Source organism: Haliotis cracherodii, unplaced genomic scaffold (assembly GCF_022045235.1).
Source record: "Haliotis cracherodii isolate W230 unplaced genomic scaffold, xgHalCrac1.p SCAF_9, whole genome shotgun sequence".
Lineage (NCBI taxonomy): Eukaryota > Metazoa > Mollusca > Gastropoda > Lepetellida > Haliotidae > Haliotis > Haliotis cracherodii.
The window spans coordinates 52,112,299-52,132,073 of NW_027266343.1; the positions used below are offsets into that span (position 1 = coordinate 52,112,299).

At 40.3% G+C, this 19,775-nt stretch overlaps 1 protein-coding gene across 1 annotated transcript in view; it reads left to right on the plus strand.

Annotated features, from left to right (window-relative positions):
* Positions 1-298: 298 nt before the first annotated feature.
* Positions 299-19,775, plus strand: part of LOC139452419 (uncharacterized) — a 43,537-nt gene continuing 24,060 nt past the window's right edge. The window contains exon 1 of the mRNA XM_071233890.1: positions 299-447. The gene's annotated coding sequence lies outside the window, so the exon portion shown is untranslated. The remainder of the gene's footprint in view (positions 448-19,775) is intronic.

A 19,775-nucleotide genomic window follows, 5' to 3' on the forward strand; every position in this document is an offset into this window, starting at 1 on the left:
TAACAGAGAGCTTAGCGAAGGAATTGGAAGGACAGTTTTCTCAGAGATTTAGCCCGAGAAACACAGGAGTGAAATCTCCAAGTAGTCACAAATCTAATTACTACCCTATCTCTAACTAGCCCATTACTGCTCAGTACTCGGGTAGGAGGCGTTGCGTCGTCATGACAACCACCGCATCACTATCAGACTTGAAGCGAGACAATGAGAGAGCGTGTGCACAAGGCGCATGTTAACACGGGGACTGAACACGCTGCCTGATTAGTATATGTCCATGACGTCACATCCGCCCTAGGGATCTCGTGCTGTATAAGGCTGCAACACGCAGGCGCGAAAGCTGAGGGGAGAGCGACGAGGATCTAACTGGGCGCCTAACTTACTGCTTGAAAACTTGAAACTCCATAAACACAGGATACGAGAAGGGGGGCATACCACGACACTTGAGAGAAGGTACGTTGATATACTTGTATGCATTATACTTATTTAAACTGTAGAATTAAAGCCATTTTTCAACTTTTTAAAAATTAAATCTGTTCTATGAAAATCCACATATTCAATATCAAAACAATCTGAAAACACCTTAAATAGAACTGTTTCCACATTTTGTAGATAGGAAATGTAATGACACATTGCAATAAACAGCAGGCGCCATGTATGTAGATGTGTGTAGATGTAACATACAACGTATGCACTATTTGCCACTGAAAGTCAACTCCTTTTTAGCATACGTTTGAGGCACAATGAAAAGGTCACACGCACTTGAGAAACTTCAATGGAAAAAAGTTTTTTTATAATTCTGTATTTTCGAACGAAGAACGAACTAGGAAGCTTAGTATTGCTCTGAGAAACGTGAAGATAAGCAGGAACAATGATGCCGTGGATATTCCCCTGGCGATTGGAAGTTTGTCTTGACATATTCATCAACGTACGTTTGCTCCAGGGAAATATTAATTAACTGAGCATTAGTTTGTGGCACTGAGACCCATGTTTACTGACACCTGCAGTTAACGCCATTATGAATAATTTGAAAATTTATCACGTTTTTACAAGATAGTTATAATTTGAATGGCATTTAGATGTGATACACACAAGGAAGAGAATTTATGGATGTCAACTTCTTTATTCTTTATTATGACGAAACACAACGATTCATCAACTGATGTAGGAATAAGCATATACTCCGAAACGTTGTGTTTCGTCATAATAAAGAAGTTGACATCCATAAATTCTCTTCCTCAAGAGAGTTATAGTGATGATACCGACTTGAGTTATTCGTACACACTGTGTACTTGTCGGACTAACTACCCGTGACTTATACCATATATTTTATACCAGTACATTGAACTACGGTTATAACGAACTCAAAGGGGCCACTAATTTTAGTTCATTATAACCATAGCTCGTTATAAGCATATATACAGCAAATGATCTCCAACCAGTTCGTTAGCCGTCACGATATGGCTGAAATATTGCCGATGTGACGTAAAGCTTTAACTCACTAACTCACCAGTTCGTTATACGCGTCAGTTCGTTATAAACGTGTTTGTTATTAACGCAGTATAAGTCATATGCAATGTGTTATAACAAGTATACATATACTTACGGGGCTAATTGTAAACACTGCATATCTTGTCCGACAACTACCCGTATCGTATACCATGTGTTACATATATATATACTTACTGAGGCTAATTATACACTGCATATCTTGTCCGACTATATACCCGTGTCGTATACCATGTGTTATATATACATATACTTACTGAGGCTAATTATACACTGTATATCTTGTCCGACTAACTACTCGTGTCGTATACCATGTGTTGTTTATACATATACTTATTGAGGCTAATTATACACTGCATATCTTGTCCGACTATATACCCGTGTCGTATACCATGTGTTATTTATACATATACTTACTGAGGCTAATTCTACACTTTATATCTTGTCCGACTATATACCCGTGTCGTATACCATGTGTTATATAAACATATACTTACTGAGGCTAATTGTAGACACTTTATATCTTGTCCGACTAACTACCCGTGTCGTATACCATGTGTTATATAAACATATACTTACTTAGGCTAATTGTAGACACTTTATATCTTGTCCGACTAACTACCCGTATACCATGTGTTATATTCCTTTTATGTACTCACTGGTAATAATTGACTAATTGACGTAATGGAAGTGTCCTATACTTGTTCTATATGTGCTATTTTTGTATTTAATATACATTTTTATGCAATATGTTGTATTTATGTACATAACTGATATCACACTTGAGTGAAATATCACTTTATGCCGGAACTACTTTCAGTCTGCCTCAATGACACTATGGTTAGTAGAGTAAGATTGTGAAGCAAATACAAAATAATAGAATCATATTTTGTCAAATTTGTCTTTTCTCGTGGCGTGACAAAATTGACTGGAGTTTGTGCCAATTACGTCAGGCCCCCCAGAACTTTTTAGAGAATGTGAAGACTCCCCAACACTGCAGCCTTCTACATTACCCAGATTCCTGGAAGCGAACCCGGGTACTCTTCCAATATCAGTCAACAGATTGGGAGGGACCAAACCTAAGGCATCGAGAACAATGGGGAGTCGGACAACTTGGTACTTGGGATGCAAGCGTGACATTTCGAAAGCGAGGTCCGCACATTTGCCATATTTATCCTGAATCTTGTCAATCGCATTAGTTGCAAAAGGGACAGACAATTCAATGATATAAATGATTTCATAGGTTTTATCAAAAGGGACGAAATCAGGTTTGTTGTCCTGGATATGTCTGGGCCATATACGGGGCTATTCCAAAGAATTTTGTATTCATCATTTTCCATGCCCTCTAGATATTCTGGGTCGTACCATGGATGGACCTCTGTGTTAAAAAACACAAGCAAGGTATTTTAAGGACAGTATACGTACTAAAGAATGTGCATTTCAATGAAAACATTCAGGGGGAGTACAAATGCAGACTTTTTCAGAGTTCAGAGCTGCACGCTCGCAATGAAGTTCCACTTTGCTGAGCAAAAAGCTTAAAGGACGACCTTGAACGTCTTGCTAAAGGAGAATCCACTCTAAAAATCCGATTCTCCTTATCGTGTCCTTTTCTAATAATATTGGTATATTCTTTGGACTTGACAAATGCAACGTTTTTCATCTGTAACGTGGCAAGTTATTATTATCATTGTTATTATTAGATTAGATACAACAAATGTCATGTGAATATTTCCTGCGGCTAATAGTAAATACGTATATACGGCTAGCCATTCTTGCCATAAACCATGTATTACAACTTAATATCTGAAGCTGGTTATACATTGCAGTTTATTTATTTATCTATTTATTTTTATTTATTTTATATGAAGAAAAACTCGACAGTAGTCAGTGTCACAATAACATTTTCCCAGTCAATCAATTGTTTCAAGGTCATAACGCTCACAAGTTTTGACGTCACGAACAAAGGAAGACGTCATCGCTCTGATCTCAGTAAATTAGAATTATGACGTCCTCTTGTTACCGTTACCTATAGGAATCGCTTTTGGTAAATGCCGAAATGTTCTTGCACTCAATCTCGCCAAATATATTACGTATAGCGAGGTGCCACTGGTCCGACATGTGTTCAGTTTGAGTCGAAGCCAACAGAAAGCAGATCGGCCCGGTGAAACTGTTTTTGTTATTATGTGGACAATGGCAATAGGAGATTACTGTCGGGGACCATTTCAATATTGTTCTTTTCTTTTGGACTTTTCAATAATGCCCGCAGAGTATACCTGATAGTAAAATAAAAGATCTCAATCAATATCATTATTAATTTTACAACTGTTTTAACGTATACCAACATAAAAGTCAATGCAGTAAAAACAAAAAAATAGTTGGTACATAGCACACCATAGAATGTTCATTATGAAGTATGTTTGAAGTGTCGCGCAAAATAGGGCATGTTATATATATATATATATATATATATATATATATATATATATATATATATATATATATATATATATATATATATACATTGTAAATCAATGGTGATGATGTCAACCTAAGTTATGATGTCATTGGTTGTGGACACTCTTGGGGGACAAGTTTTCTTCCTACATTCCAATGACTGGCAAGCATGTCTCTTCTTGTTGGGTTTGAGCATGTATCCTTGAAAACTTAGGATAGTCCTCCACGATGAATTCATCTATGATTGATGATTGACTTGTAATTGTCATCATGTCTCACATGTCATGACGTGAATATCTCTCTATGCAGAAAACCTGGCAACTGCAGGTCATTAATTCAGAAATGACAAAACACCTCTTCACAAGATTGTTTGACAAGAGGGATGACTTCAACTTTCCAATAGTCAACTTTCCCTTCATGTCAAGCAATATTCCAGCAGCACCAACCTTTTCTGTTGACATTTCAAAACTTTTGAGATACAATCGAGCATGTTCTTTCTTCCAAGATTTCAGAGAGCGTCATGCGACTCTTGCCCAGAGGTTGTTTGAAAGGGTTACATTCAAGGCCTCAGTAAAGCTTTCAAAAAGTGGAGGACATTTTCAAATTTTACCCGTTTGTGACATAAAAGTCCATGCAACTCCCTATTGAGACATGTACCATATGTTCTCGCGTTTTTCAGGTGAACTATTGACTTGCCTTTGCATGTGTTTGTGACGGGTGCCACCGGTGGGGCAGGATGAGCTCACCTTTTCGCGAACACCTGGTACCATCACTATTTGATAGTGATTCATAAACACATGTTCATGATAGAGTCGGAATCGTATTATCGACTCTGCTTTATGCAGGAAAAACCGATGTGCAAACTGTATGAATCCGCGTGGTTAGTTACATTAGTTCCCTGAAAACGAGAAGACCCAGTTGGAAAAATTCTAGATCTACATAGAAATGAAACCCGAAGAAATGCAAGTTGTGGCACCGAGGCGAGCGGGACAAAAACAGGCGAGCGAGTCTGCACATTTGCTGTTTCATTCCTTCCCGGCCTTTTGTCTCAAGGGTTGCATGGACAAGGAATATGCATGAATTTCGCTAAATGCCCGTGCATGGCGAATCACGTGAGCAGAAAGGGAATTCCCTCGCATGTAATATTAGGGTTCCCCGACATTCCGTAATAATAAAAGTAGTCCGCTTCGGTGGGCGTGGCTTACCTTTTTACATTCATTGAGAAATGAATACAATAACACATGACCAATTTAGCTAATCAGAATGCAGGAATTTCAATGAACTCAATCAAAATTTAATTATTTGCTATTAACCATTGTACTTCCTTACCCAGGTGGATTGATTACCCACAGTCATTCGAGGCATAACAAGCATATTTCTTATTGTGGCATAAGACAAAATGCACCTACTAACACAGTATACGTAATATTGGCCTACATTGGGGCTGCTTGAACACTATATACAACCAGTGTGGTTTGCCTATGTTAAATACCTACAGACACTGGTTTGTACCAACGTGTTCCTGGACGTCGGTTCCACCGTCAAGATAAGAAGTCCGCGTATCTTCAGATGCAGCAGCAGGTTTATAAGGGTCTTAATCGTTTGTCAGTATAACCATCACAACATTAATGATTGAAATTTCATGATGCCTTGATATAATTACTTTGGCACTGAACAGAATCTATAAGGGTTATTAATGGTTTGTCAGATGATAACCATCACAACATTAATGAGTGAAATCTTTGAATCTTCATTTCTCGTGTTCAAATTTTCAACTTGTATGTGAAATGAGTCAGTATATTTTTTTGCCGCTTTTAGCAATATTCCAGCAATATCACGGCGGGGGACACCACAAATGGGCTTCACACACGGTGAAATGAAAACAAGATTAAGATGATTAGAATGGAATAAATACGATAAATGTAAAACACTAACAATGATTCCAGACCCAGTCAAGGGAAGTCGAGCGTGACGCTTAATACCGTTTGTATAAACTATTGTAAATAATTAAATCATTTTCCCCAATCCCCGAATTGCACAAATGGAGCCCTACTCCACTGACAGACTTTCCTATCTAAATTCACAAGTCTCATACTCTTGTTGACTTTAACGCCTTTTTCACAAAGTGAGAATCCCAAACGGACAATGAGTAGAATGTATGTTTGTGTGTGTGTGTGTGTGTGTGTGTGTGTGTGTGTGTGTGTGTGTGTGTGTGTGTTGAATGTAACATATTGTTTTGTTTGATCCAGTCTTGTACTATCGACTGCCAGGTCTTCACACGTCACACCTGCCACCTTACCAAGGCGGTGTGACGTCTCTGTGTTATATACACGCGTGTAGCAGCAGAGGGGCCACCTTTTGTAGTTCATCAGTAAATATGTGTCAGCAGCGTATATATCTCCTCGATATTCCCTGTTTGTCATTGAGCACCTTTTGTCGCAAAAAGGAAACAAGAAAACGTACAACGCATAGATAAAAACTTCTGGTTCATTTTAAATAGCGACGTAGTTATGTAGATTCTTACACCGTTATCAACCTAGGTGAGGTGGGGTGAAATGGGATTTAACGTCGCGTCCAAGATTATTGCACTTATATAGCGACGTGGCTGCTTGTACTAGTCCGGACTGATGCCGATTTATAGTGCTAGCTCACTGAGATACCATGCCGCAGTTTAACATGAATATCCCACTCAGACACAGTATACTGACTCCGAGCCGACCAGTCCTTGTTTTAGCCCCTTAATGCCGAGCGCCAGACAGGGTAACAACAAGTACCATCTTTTAACGTCTTTTGGTATGACGCGGCCGGGGATCGAAACCCGGACCTTCCGCTCTCCGGGCGGACGCTCTAACACAAGACCACGGAGGCGGTCGTTATCAACCTAGACTGACAACCAAAGTGATGAGGGGGATAAATGCATGACGTGTTGTGATGAGCAGATTAACATCAACAACAGGTAATTAATAACAAGTTGCTCAAAGATGATTGCCTGAAGCCAGATGTACAGTAAGAATCTACATTGAAACGTCTCTATATGCAATAAACCAATCGTTATCCATAAAGCTGTACGTTTTCTTATTAACTCATTAACTTCCAGAATGCTAATCAAACAAACGGGCTGTTGTCGCAAATTGGTAAAAAAATTCATTAAATTTTAAATGAATTGCACCCTTCAACCTGCAAATGATTGACAAAGCTTTTAAACCTGTTTTTATCATGACCATTATCTATAATGCTAAAGACCTTAGGTTGCAAGGACGTAGGCACTTACCATTTATATACAAGCAGTCACGAGGAGAGAGAAAAACATATACATTTTAGAAAGTAGAATGATTGGTTTGAAATAAATCACAAGGATAATTCCTGAGTGCAAAATATCAAGTGTCTATATTAGATGGGTTTTGATTGTGGTTTCGGTTTAGACATGTCACAGATATCCACAAAAAACATAATTGTATTAAAACGGCTTCAATGTTGACAATCTTCTCTGTGTATTATTGAAGAATATTTTTCTGGTCTGTATCGGGGGCGGGAGGGGGTATATACCATCGCGTAGACCACTTAGGTCGAAGTCAATAAATAATGGTAATTCAAATATCAACAGCAACCTTAGTAATCTATGAAGGGCTTCTATACTTAAAACCAAATTAGTAATGAACTAACGAAGCATGCCAGTTGTGTTACCGAACGTAGACCAGCACTAGTGTCGTGATCTCTGAAACAAATGTTTTATCAGCCAAACCCCATCATGGTCTATTGGGTAGTGGACAGTATCCCCTTGAGGGATACTCCCATAAAAAAAATTCTCAGAAAGAATTTAAGAAAAATTGAAACTCTAGAAACTTTTTTGAAGAGATTATACTCTTTTGGCAATAATGGGAGTATAATTATCGCAATGAATACTGCGGTAGTAACTGTGGAAATCGTATGTCAACATTGTCCGGGTGTAACGAAGTCGGATGTAACGAATACAATAATGTGACTGAAATTACTTTCATTGTAAAGATTGGAAAAAACAAAAGTTGTTATTCCAGCTATTATGAAAGTTTACTGTATAAAGAACATCCTGTGTACACTATATGCAATGGTGAAAACGTGATAAAGCCTTTTCGAGAATTTCATTCATTTAGTTCGGTTTTATCCATAACTAGCATGTCTATATTTCAAGAAAGGTCAAAAGTATGCGTGCTTCCGCACTGGAACAACCAGTAGTGGGTTTGATCATATATGCAGTGTATACATCATATCTACGATATATATCATCACATCTAAGATATATGTCATAGATACGGGGGGCAGTCGGGTAGCCTAGCGGTTAAAGCGTTCGCTCGTCACGCCAAAGACCAGGGTTCGATTCCCCTCATGGGTACAATGTGTGAAGCCCATTTGTGGTGTCCCCCGCCGTGATATTGCTGGAATATTGCTACAACCTCACTCACTCATTGCTACGGTATATATATCATCATATATTTCGTATAATTAATCATATATTTAGCAAATATCATCATATCTACGTTATACTTGTATGTCATAGTAAACGTAATTTGTCAATACATCTTGAGTATATATCATCATAGCAACTGTGGATATCATCCTATCTGCTGTGGATATAATCATATTAACAGTATAAAAAGTCATATGTGAGGTATATATCACCATTTCACATATATATATCAACATATCTTTAGTATATACCATCCTATCTACTGTGGATATTATCATATTAACGGTATATATAATCATACATGTGTTTGGAGATGGTAAATATCCTGTATTAGGAATAAACACTCTGTATTTAGCTCGCCTAGGTTCGCTAAATACATAGTGTCAAATCCCAATACAGAATATTAACCATCCCCAAATTCACAAGCGTGATAACCTCATTTAATGTCATTCTTCCACTTGGTGCTTTAAAATCTCCTCCAAATCTCTTACAACTATTCCCTAAACATTGCAAGTTTTCCTGGAATGTGCGCATTAATATATATTACGTCAGAAGGTAAGTGATGTGTTAGTCGGACAGTGACATCAAACTGATACCTGTTTCTTATACAATGGCGTAACTACAAATAGGCAAAACAACAATTGCCTTCACAAATTGTTTTTACCTGCCTTTCGCGGCAATCAATCGGTCTGTCAGCTTGAGTAACTGCCCTTTTTAAAGGGAAGCTACTCTAACCCTAGTCTATGAGACGTCACGTTTGTTCATAGTCTGCCTGTCATGTCATAACGTTACGAAGTGCAGTCAGATGTACACGTCACAGTTAGACGCTGATTTTCAGTTTTTTTACTTTTCTTTTGTTAATGATCCAAGTTTCTCAAGATTCCCGATGTTAAATTCTGACTCAATCGCCGAATGACAAGGACGACGCCATGTTTATTCGTAAACAGTGAAAGTAGTCTCTTCAGGACCTTTGATATGTGCATCTCTATACTCATATGACCCAAAAGGGTATCGTTTTTATCCTTTGGCTTTATCCTGCAGAGAAACCTCCCCATTTTATGATAAAATGTTTGCTTCCCTCTGCCGAATTGTATTGAATAATCTGACAGATAGCGGTCTGAACGGTCTTCATGTCGTGTCCTTTTACTCCAGCACAGCTTCCTTGGAAGGTCAGGTGAAGATCCAAATCCCCCGACTATACTGGGGCTTTAGTGTTTATAACTCTGTGTGTGTGTGTGTGCGTGCGTGCGTGCGTGCGCGTGCGTGCGTGTGTGTAAATACCTTATACGGCGCGGATCATCGTCCGACTGAGACTCCGTAGAAAAGGTTTCATTATAGTGACTCTGGTATAAAACGACAATCACTCTCTCACTCAGGATGCACTAACTACCATACCCACTCTTTGCATGTTGGTAACTCTAACGCAGGTCAGACTGAGGGCCTTGGACGTTGGGATGAGTGCGTCAGTGAGCTTGATTTGCCCCCAATTCAAACCGTAGTCAGGTCATAGACGCGAGATCCACGAACTCAGATTTTTTAAATATAAAAACAAGAAATATAATCAGGGCGAATCTGTGCTTGGAACCCACGAAAATCGGGTTCTGAAACTGTGAACAGTACATAGAGACGTCTTTGACGACGGGGCAACAGACCAGTACCACGTGCTTCTTGGATCTTTGCAACTTTATAAATAACATTACAAAGTAATAAAGCGTTTGATTAAAACAAAATGCTTAATAACAGATTTAGTGGCGCGGAATTGGAACAGCTATAAGAAAGAAAAGAAAATGGCAATAGAAGCTGACTTTTGAGCCCTCCTGATCCTCCGCCTGATTCTATAATACCCAAATAATCCTTGGTAGCTGGTCTCATCTGTATCCACAAATTAAATGATGATGCACCACAATTTAATTCCCTGAAAAATATTTTCATTTGTCTTGTACAGGTTTGAGAATGATAGGAAGCTTGTGACGTGGCTTTAAGTGGCTATAAAGGGTTTAGTCGTTTTTAAACAACCCTGGCTTGTCTCCTCTCCAATTAAAAGCGCATCGTTTCCCTTTGTAGAAATACAATCAATTCCTATTAACTAAGATCTTTCCCGTCCATCTTTATTTGTCCCGCTCTGCTTGTCATGTGTCATGAGTTGAAAGAACACGGATGCAATCATTGCACCTTCACTGTACACAGCGACACTATTGCTTATTGTTTATTATATTTCATTTTAAACGTTATGACAAAGTGAGTGAGTGAGTGAGTTGGGTTTAACGCCGCTTTTAACAGTATTCCAGTTATATCACGGCGTGTCAGCTTATTGTGGGAGGAAAGCCCGAAGTAATGCAGGTCTCAGACGTTTACCACTTCGGTGAAACCCACGAGCACGGGTAAGGTGCTGACAAACCTAGAAACATAATCGGGGCGAACCGGGATTCGAACCCACAATCATAGGTTTCCGGACGCAACTCTGCACAGCGAATCGCGGCGCCTTAGACGACTGGGCCACCCGTGCCCCCTGTTATGACCAAGATTCAAAGGAGTGTGTACTCTGACTTATTGGTAACCCTGACCATTACTGGTAAATATAAAACGCTATCAGACAGATTGCATTTGGTATATAGGGTATATATCTGCGAAAAGAGTAAGCATGTCCTGCCCTACCGGTAATTTGCTTAAAACGGTAATGTATTGCATGATGCCGCGCTGCAGTACTCCTGCCATGCGACAACAACCTGTAAACAAACCAGACACTCCCGTGATCGATGGTTCAGAAAATCCAGTGATACGATAGTATCTTTACTGATTTTGTTGGTTCTAACAACGAAATGTTAATTTCAGAGATTCTGCTACTTATAAGTAAAGGGGAAAGTTTAAGAAATTTATTTATTTTGCAACACAGCGTGGATGAGTTTTAATGTCCAAACATTTCTATTGAAGTTGACTCAGTATAGGTAAATGCCACTGAGCTTATGCTGAAATTCGAGGAGTTCAGTGCACCAGCAGGAACATTGACTCAGTTCAAGTAGAGTAAGTCAAGTAAAGAAGTCAGTCTTTATCCTCTGGGCTAAAGGAGCAGTCTGCTTGTCCAAATCATTTCTGCCTAGAGATGTTATTGTATCAGAGAGAACATTGTGTGTCTTGAAGCAGTGATCAGAACAAGCACTGTGTTTTGAAGCAGTGACCAGATCAAACACTGTGTCTTGAAGCAGCGATGAGAACAAGCACTGTGTCTTGAAGCAGCAATGAGAACAAACACTGTGTCTTGAAGCAGCGATGAGAACAAGCACTGTGTTTTGAAGCAGCGATCAGAACAAACACTGTGTTTTGAAGCAGCGATGAGAACAAACACTGTGTTTTGAAGCAGTGACCACAACAAACACTGTGTCTTGAAGCAGTGATCAGAACAAGCACTGTGCCTTGAAGCAGTGATCAGAACAAGCACTGTGTCTTGAAGCAGCGATGTAACCTTGTCTGGTGGAATCAAATTACTGGAAACCCACTGATGTAACCTTGTCTGGTGCAAGCAGAAGACTGGAAACCCACTGATGTAACCTTGTCTGACGCGAGCAGATTATTGCAAACCCACTAATGTAACCTTGTCTGGTGGAATCAAATATACTGGAAACCCACTGATGTAACCTTGTCTGGTGCAAGCAGATTACTGGAAACCCACTGATGTAACCTTGTCTGGTGGAATCAAATTACTGGAAACCCACTGATGTAACCTTGTCAGATGCAAGCAGATTACTGGAAACCCACTGATGTAACCTTGTCTGGTGCAATCAAATGACTGGAAACCAACTGATGTAACCTTGTCTGGTGCAAGCAGATTACTGGAAATCCACTGATGTAACCTTTTCTGACGCAAGCAGATTACTGGAAACCCACTGATGTAACCTTGTCTGGTGCAAGCAGATTACCGGAAATCCACTGATGTAACCTTGTCTGACGCAAGCAGATTACTGGAAACCCACTGATGTAACCTTGTCAGATGCAAGCAGATTACTGGAAACCCACTGATATAACCTTGTCAGATGCAAGCAGATTACTGGAAATCCACTGATGTAACCTTGTCTGACGCAAGTAGATGGTCTGAAGAAAAAAGAACACTGATCACAATAATCCACCAAACCATCACAGCAGTTAGAGAGTTACAAAATAATTACGTCGAAGTGGATACACATATTATATGCTACTATTTGTGACTGGGACACTTTCTAAACGAAGACTTTGAACACCTTGTAAAACTTAATTGGGAAACCTTCGGCTTTGAACTTACATCTTCTTTATATCATATCTCGTTTTACCCCGACATTGACGCAGTCAATTCCACTTATTGACTGTTAGAAAGCTCGTAAGGAATTAAGGTTTGCATCTGACATAGGACCTTCCAACTGCGTCTTAATTAATAATGTCTTTTGTCGGAAACTATAAATATGGTACAACTGCCACGGTCTATTTTTAAACTAAACACAAGCAAATGTCTACCGTTGAGGCCGTTGTTGTGTCAATATGTCAGTCAATGAGCCTTCACTGTTCGGTTTCTGTCCCGTGACGTGTCCCCACTGTTTCACTATTGTTGTTGGGCACACCATGTGATGTATAGGGAGATGCAGCAACTGCCACCGATGTGACGCTTTACCAGGCATCACCATCCATTACGATCAACATCTTATCCAAAGTCTCTTCAGGATTAAAAATTTAATATCCAGTCCATTATATCCTGGAAGAGAGTAGCCTCAGTGGAACGATTACATGGTAAGTTAATACAAAACAATGTCCTCTTCCCGTCACCGGTAAAGTTGTAAGGCAAGAAAAACAAGAACTATGTGTCCCGGGAATCCAACAGATTCATCACCAACGATTCCTATATTGATCCCATATACAGCGAGTCGTCAATGAGCCTCATCAAAACACATAGTAAAAGCAAAAAAACAAGTATTTATTTGAGGGTCTTACTTGAAATATTAATAGTGAACACACATTTCAATTGAAATGAAATGACGCCGTCGGCCATAAAGATCGTTGAGAGACAGAATTGATCTGAAATTACAATTTGAAAGACACTGCGATGATAACCTGTAACCACACGCCTGGAGAAGCATGTCGTCGTCATCAAGAACCTTAACACAATCGTACTATTGTAGGCATATCTATTATCAGCTGTTATCTGTTATAGTGATCTACATGGGGGGGGGGGGGGGGGGGGAAGAAGAAAGGGGGGGGGGGGGGAGGAGAGGAGGAGGAGGGTGTGTGTGTGCACACTGGTGGCCTAGTCTAAGGCACCGCAATTTGCTGTGCAGTTGGGCCTATTGGGCACGCCAGAAACCTATGATCCTGGGTTCAAATCCCGTTTCACCAAATACTGGTGGTATACTGTTCAAAGAGGCGTTGAACCCGGCTCACTCACTTCACATATGGCATGATGCTGTGACATCCGGTGGTGCCAAGGATAGATGTAACCAGATTTCAAGTTGACATATTAACTGTAAGTCCATTATGAACTGTGTTAGATGTGGGACGCTTATACTTTGAAATGACCTTTTGACACTGACTTGTACGGGGGTCAGGGGGCACGGGTGGCCCAGTCGTCTAAGGCGCCGCAATTCGCTTTGCAGAGTTGTGTCCCTTGGGCCCACCAGAAACCTATGATTGTGGGTTCGAATCCAGGTTCGTCCCGATTATGTTTCTAGGTTTGTCAGCACCATACCCATGCTCGTGGGTTTCACCAAAGTGGTAAACGTCTGAGACCTGCATCACTTCGGGCTTTCCTCCACATTAAGCTGCCATGCCGTGATATAACTGGAATAATGTTAAAAGCGGGGTTAAACCCAACTCACTCACTCTCTGTACGGGGGTCACGGAGCCCAGTCTCAAAACTTATATTAATAATGTTCCATGTGTTATAATAACTCAGACTTGCACCAATCCCATACTCAGTGAATAAGTGAGTGAGTATGGGGGTGGCTGAGGGAGTGAGTTAATGAGTGAGTGAGTGACTGTTTCACTCTTTGTGGCGGCATCATCATAGTCCAGCATCATCAGGGCGGGGAACAAAACCGGTTTTACTCACTGTGGCAATGTTGGGAATCGTAGGCCTTCTGCATTACGAGCGAACACTTCACAGTAGGCTACACTAGCGCCCCATCCAACAAATGACACTGACATGTTGAGGATGAAATAGCACACCCAACTGCCAAATGTCATCCATTCATATACGTCACAAAACATTTAAAACCCAACTTTTGAGAACCCAGTGCTGTGGATGGTGTTTTCTACCCTGACCTTATACGGCTGATCCGCGGAGGATAGGATCAATTATAAAAAGGTTAATATGCACAAAAATGCATAACGGTATACATCAATATTTCACATGAATGAAACACAATAAATGGATTTTATTTGTTAATTCATCTCATTTTCGCATATATGTTTCCATGTGCATCCGGCGTATCTCAATAATATATTTTCCAGACAAAACGTGAACTAGGTGAGGTATTATTTTTATAAGTTCATTTTTCAATTTTTCTGATATCGTTCCAGAGATATTATAGGTGATAGGAACATTCCACGTCCGTGGCGTGGCATTGCGTGGCGTGGCGTGGCGTGGCGTGGCGTAGGGCTCAAAGGGTGATTTATAAGATGTAAATCGGAGATTGTGAGCTGGTAGGATAGTTAGTAGCATACCCGAGAGGTTTTGTTTGTTTTGTAATTTGCTTTTACATCGCACTAAGCAATATTCCAGCTATGATACGGCGGCCTGTCAAAAATCGAGACAAACCAGTGGTTGACAGCATGAACGTCTTTTTCAGAAATAATGTCTAAAATAATTTCAGATGAGATTCGTCAGCAATGCTATGCAAATATATTCACTTTGCATATAACTGGACCGAGAGGTATGCATACATACACCCACGCGCACACACGCATACGCACACACACTGATGCACGCTCACCGTCATGATAGTTCTTCATACATGTTTTAGACATCCGTGGTCTAGTGGTAGAGCGTCCGCCCGGAGAGCAGAACCCCGGGGTTCGATCACCGGCCGTGTCATACCAAAAGACGTTAAAATATGGTACTTGTTGTTACCCTGCCTGGCGCTCGGCATTAAGGGGCTAAAACAAGGACTGGTCGGCTCGGAGTCAGTATACTATGTCTGAGTGGGGTATGGATGTTAAACTGCGGCATGGTATCTCAGTGAGCTCGCACTATAAATCGGCATCAGTCCGGACTAACTTTGCATATAGTCGAGTAGAGTGTTGCTATAAGCACACAGGGCAGATCTCTTCTAATCGAGTATCTGTTGTGTATACGTTTCAGGTTTCACGATGGCTTAATAGACGAGTTGTTATTTCGACCCTTGTCAAATCGTATCGATCTATATCTATACCATTATTGTAAGATGAAAGAGGTTCAACTTTCTCAGCACTAATATAATATATTAATATTTTTATTGGGGCGTGCAGCATAATTGCTATTGTATTACAGTCCTTCGTTGACGGTTTCTGACAGGCGTCTTGCAATGATTTCAATGTGTCACGCAAGATCGTTGTTACAGGCTGTTAGGTTACGTTCTAGTTGGCTTTGTAGTTCACCAGGGGCAGCACATACAGTGAAGTGATCGCCTTCTTGAAGTCTCGGGGGACGTCCTCAGACACAGGGCACATGTCTTGGGGGAAGATACCTTTAAGATTGAATGTATCTTATCATTTATAAATACGCCACGGTGGTGACCAGATAAGGTTTACCTGCAGTAAAGGGGTGTTAATTACTGTTATACGCTAATATCTTAAACACCAGGTGTTATTTCTATAGGTAGACAGACGATTGTAAATAGATTAGACAACATGAACATTTACACGCAATATCTTTCAGGTGCAATGCATACTTCATGTGACCCCTGAAGATCCGGGGTAGAATAGCTCTTCAGCAACCTGCAACAAGCTTGTCGTAAAAAGCGACTATGCTTGTCGTAAGATGCGACTAACGGGATCGGGTAGTCCGGCACGCTGACTTTGTAGATGCATGTCATCGTATCCCAATTGCGTGGATCGATTCTCATGATGTCAATCACTGGATTGTCTGGTCCAGACTCAGCTATTTACAGACCGCCGTCATATTGCTTGAATATTGCTAAGTGCGGCGTTAAACAACAAACAAAACAAAAAACAAAAACAAAAAAAGTACATTGACCCAGTTTTAATGTGTTTTTAGCGTTTCGTTTATGTTGATGCTGCTGTGTTTACGACTGATTATAAATAATACATTAGTATCATTAATATTCATTTAGCTCTTTCATAAGGTCAATCGGGGAATCCAGTTGTCATAGCCCCCTGTGCACTGTTGCACTTATTAGCTGTGTCTGTAGTACTAGTATTTGCTTCCATTATGATCCTAGGTTTGTCAGCACCAGATGGGGTACTCGTGAATTGCATCCAGTTAGAGTGGTTCACGTTTACCGTGGACTTTTCTCCCCCATTAAACTAGCACGTCGTTATATCACTGAAATGAAAGTGTCACGAACAAATACAATGCATGCTAACTGATACAAATGAAAACGAACACAATCAGCATGACACATTTGCTGTGAATCACGTGAATCATTTTTCCTTCGACAATAGGAGAGTGAAATAATATTCTCCAGCATGACAGAAACACTCCACTTTTATTATCAAAGTTCAGGGCAACTCTAAAATATGAAAATTCATATTGCGCCTAAATGTATTTAATTTGGCAAAATAAAATTTAATATGATAAAAACAATTTCTACAGAATAGTCATAATTACAGATTCAACGTGTTTCTGTGGTGATCCATGTCAGGTTTCATTTATTGCTATCTTTAACAGTATTGCATGCTTGTCAATGAGTTGTCAACAAGTTTGGGTAATGTATTTTGGGTAAGACATTTAGAAGTGATACACATAAGGGAGAGAATTTATGGATGTCAACTTGTTTATTATGAGGAACACACCGTTTCAGAGTATATACTTACTCCCTCATAAAGTGACACAAGGAAGAGAATTTATGGATGTCAACTTCTTTATTATGAGGAACACACCGTTTCGGAGTGTACACTTACTTCTTCATCAGGTGGCACAAGGAAGAGAATTATGGATGTCGACTTCTTTATTATGAGGAATATAACGTTTCAGAGTATATACTTACTCCCTCATGAAGTGACACAAGGAAGAGAATTTATGGATGTCAACTTCTTTATTATGAGGAACACACCGTTTCAGAGTATATATCAATCACCTGATGAAGGAGTAAGCATATACTCCGAAACATTGTGTTCCTCATAGTAAAGAAGTTAACATCCATAAATTCTCTCCCTTGCATTTCCGTTAGATATCAAATTAAATATTGTATGACAATGCAAGTGTTTCAATGAGTGAAAATTGTTTATCTAGCAAACGACAGGACTCACTACTTTGTAATAACATACATACTTCAGCTTCTCTCTCCCTCTTTCTGCTTATTGTAATTGGATGTTGTAAATAGTATGGTGGGGGTTCATAAGCTGGACAACATGTATCCAATCAGTTTCACTATCTTGAATAAAATATGTTTGATGTGATGTCTGCCCCGGTGGTGTGTGTTTGTGTGTGGGAACAAGGGTTGTACGGTGTTGATCAGAATGTCAAAGAAGAGTTCACAGTCTAGGTTGTGTGTGGCATTGTCATATCAAGGACTTCAAACCCCGGCCCGATAGTTAGCGCGCTATCTCAGGGACACAAAGCGTGTGTGGCTTGTCATCCAGTCACTGTAATAGAGTATGTGTGGCTTGTGTCATCCAGTCACGGTAATAGATCATGTGTGACGTGTGTCATCCAGTCACGGTAATAGATCATGTGTGACTTGTGTCATTCAGTCACGGTAATAGATCATGTGTGACTTGTGTCATCCAGTCACTGTTATAGAGCTTGTGTGACTTGTGTCATCCAGTCACGGTAATAGAGCATGTGTGACTTGTGTCATCCAGTCACGGTAATTGAGCATGTGTGGCTTGTGTCATCCAGTCACGGAAATAGAGTATGTGTGACTTGTGTCATCCAGGCACTGGCATAGAGCTCGTGTGATTTATGTCATCCCGTGACGGTAATAGAGCATGTGTGACGTGTGTCATCCAGTCACTGTAATAGAGTATGTGTGACTTGTGTCATCCAGTCACTTTAATAGAGTATGTGTGACTTGTGTCATTCAGTCACTGTAATAGATCATGTGTGACTTGTGTCATCCAGTCACGGTAACAGAGTGTGTGTGGCTTGTGTCATCCCGTGACGGTAATAGAGCATGTGTGACTTGTGTCATCCCGTGACGGAAATAGAGCATGTGTGGCTTGTGTCATCCAGTCACGGTAATAGATCATGTGTGACTTGTGTCATCCAGTCACGGTAATAGATCATGTGTGACTTGTGTCATTCAGTCACGGTTATAGATCATGTGTGACTTGTGTCATCCAGTCACTGTAATAGATCATGTGTAACTTGTGTCATCCAGTCACGGTAATAGAGCATGTGTGACTTGTGTCATCCAGTCACGGTAATTGAGCATGTGTGGCTTGTGTCATCCAGTCACGGAAATAGAGCATGTGTGACTTGTGTTATCCAGTCACTTTAATAGAGTATGTGTGACTTGTGTCATCCAGGCACTGGCATAGAGCTCGTGTGATTTATGTCATCCCGTGACGGTAATAGAGCATGTGTGACGTGTGTCATCCAGTCACTGTAATAGAGTATGTGTGACTTGTGTCATCCAGTCACTTTAATAGAGTATGTGTGACTTGTGTCATTCAGTCACTGTAATAGATCATGTGTGACTTGTGTCATCCAGTCACGGTAACAGAGTGTGTGTGGCTTGTGTCATCCCGTGACGGTAATAGAGCATGTGTGACTTGTGTCATCCCGTGACGGAAATAGATCATGTGTGGCTTGTGTCATCCAGTCACGGTAATAGATCATGTGTGACTTGTGTCATCCAGTCACGGTAATAGATCATGTGTGACTTGTGTCATTCAGTCACGGTTATAGATCATGTGTGACTTGTGTCATCCAGTCACTGTAATAGATCATGTGTAACTTGTGTCATCCAGTCACGGTAATAGAGCATGTGTGACTTGTGTCATCCAGCCACGGTAATTGAGCATGTGTGGCTTGTGTCATCCAGTCACGGAAATAGAGCATGTGTGACTTGTGTCATCCAGTCACTTTAATAGAGTATGTGTGACTTGTGTCATCCAGGCACTGGCATAGAGCTCGTGTGACTTATGTCATCCCGTGACTGTAATAGAGCATGTGTGACTTGTGTCATCCAGTCACTGTAATAGAGTATGTGTGACTTGTGTCATCCAGTCACGGTAATAGATCATGTGTGAC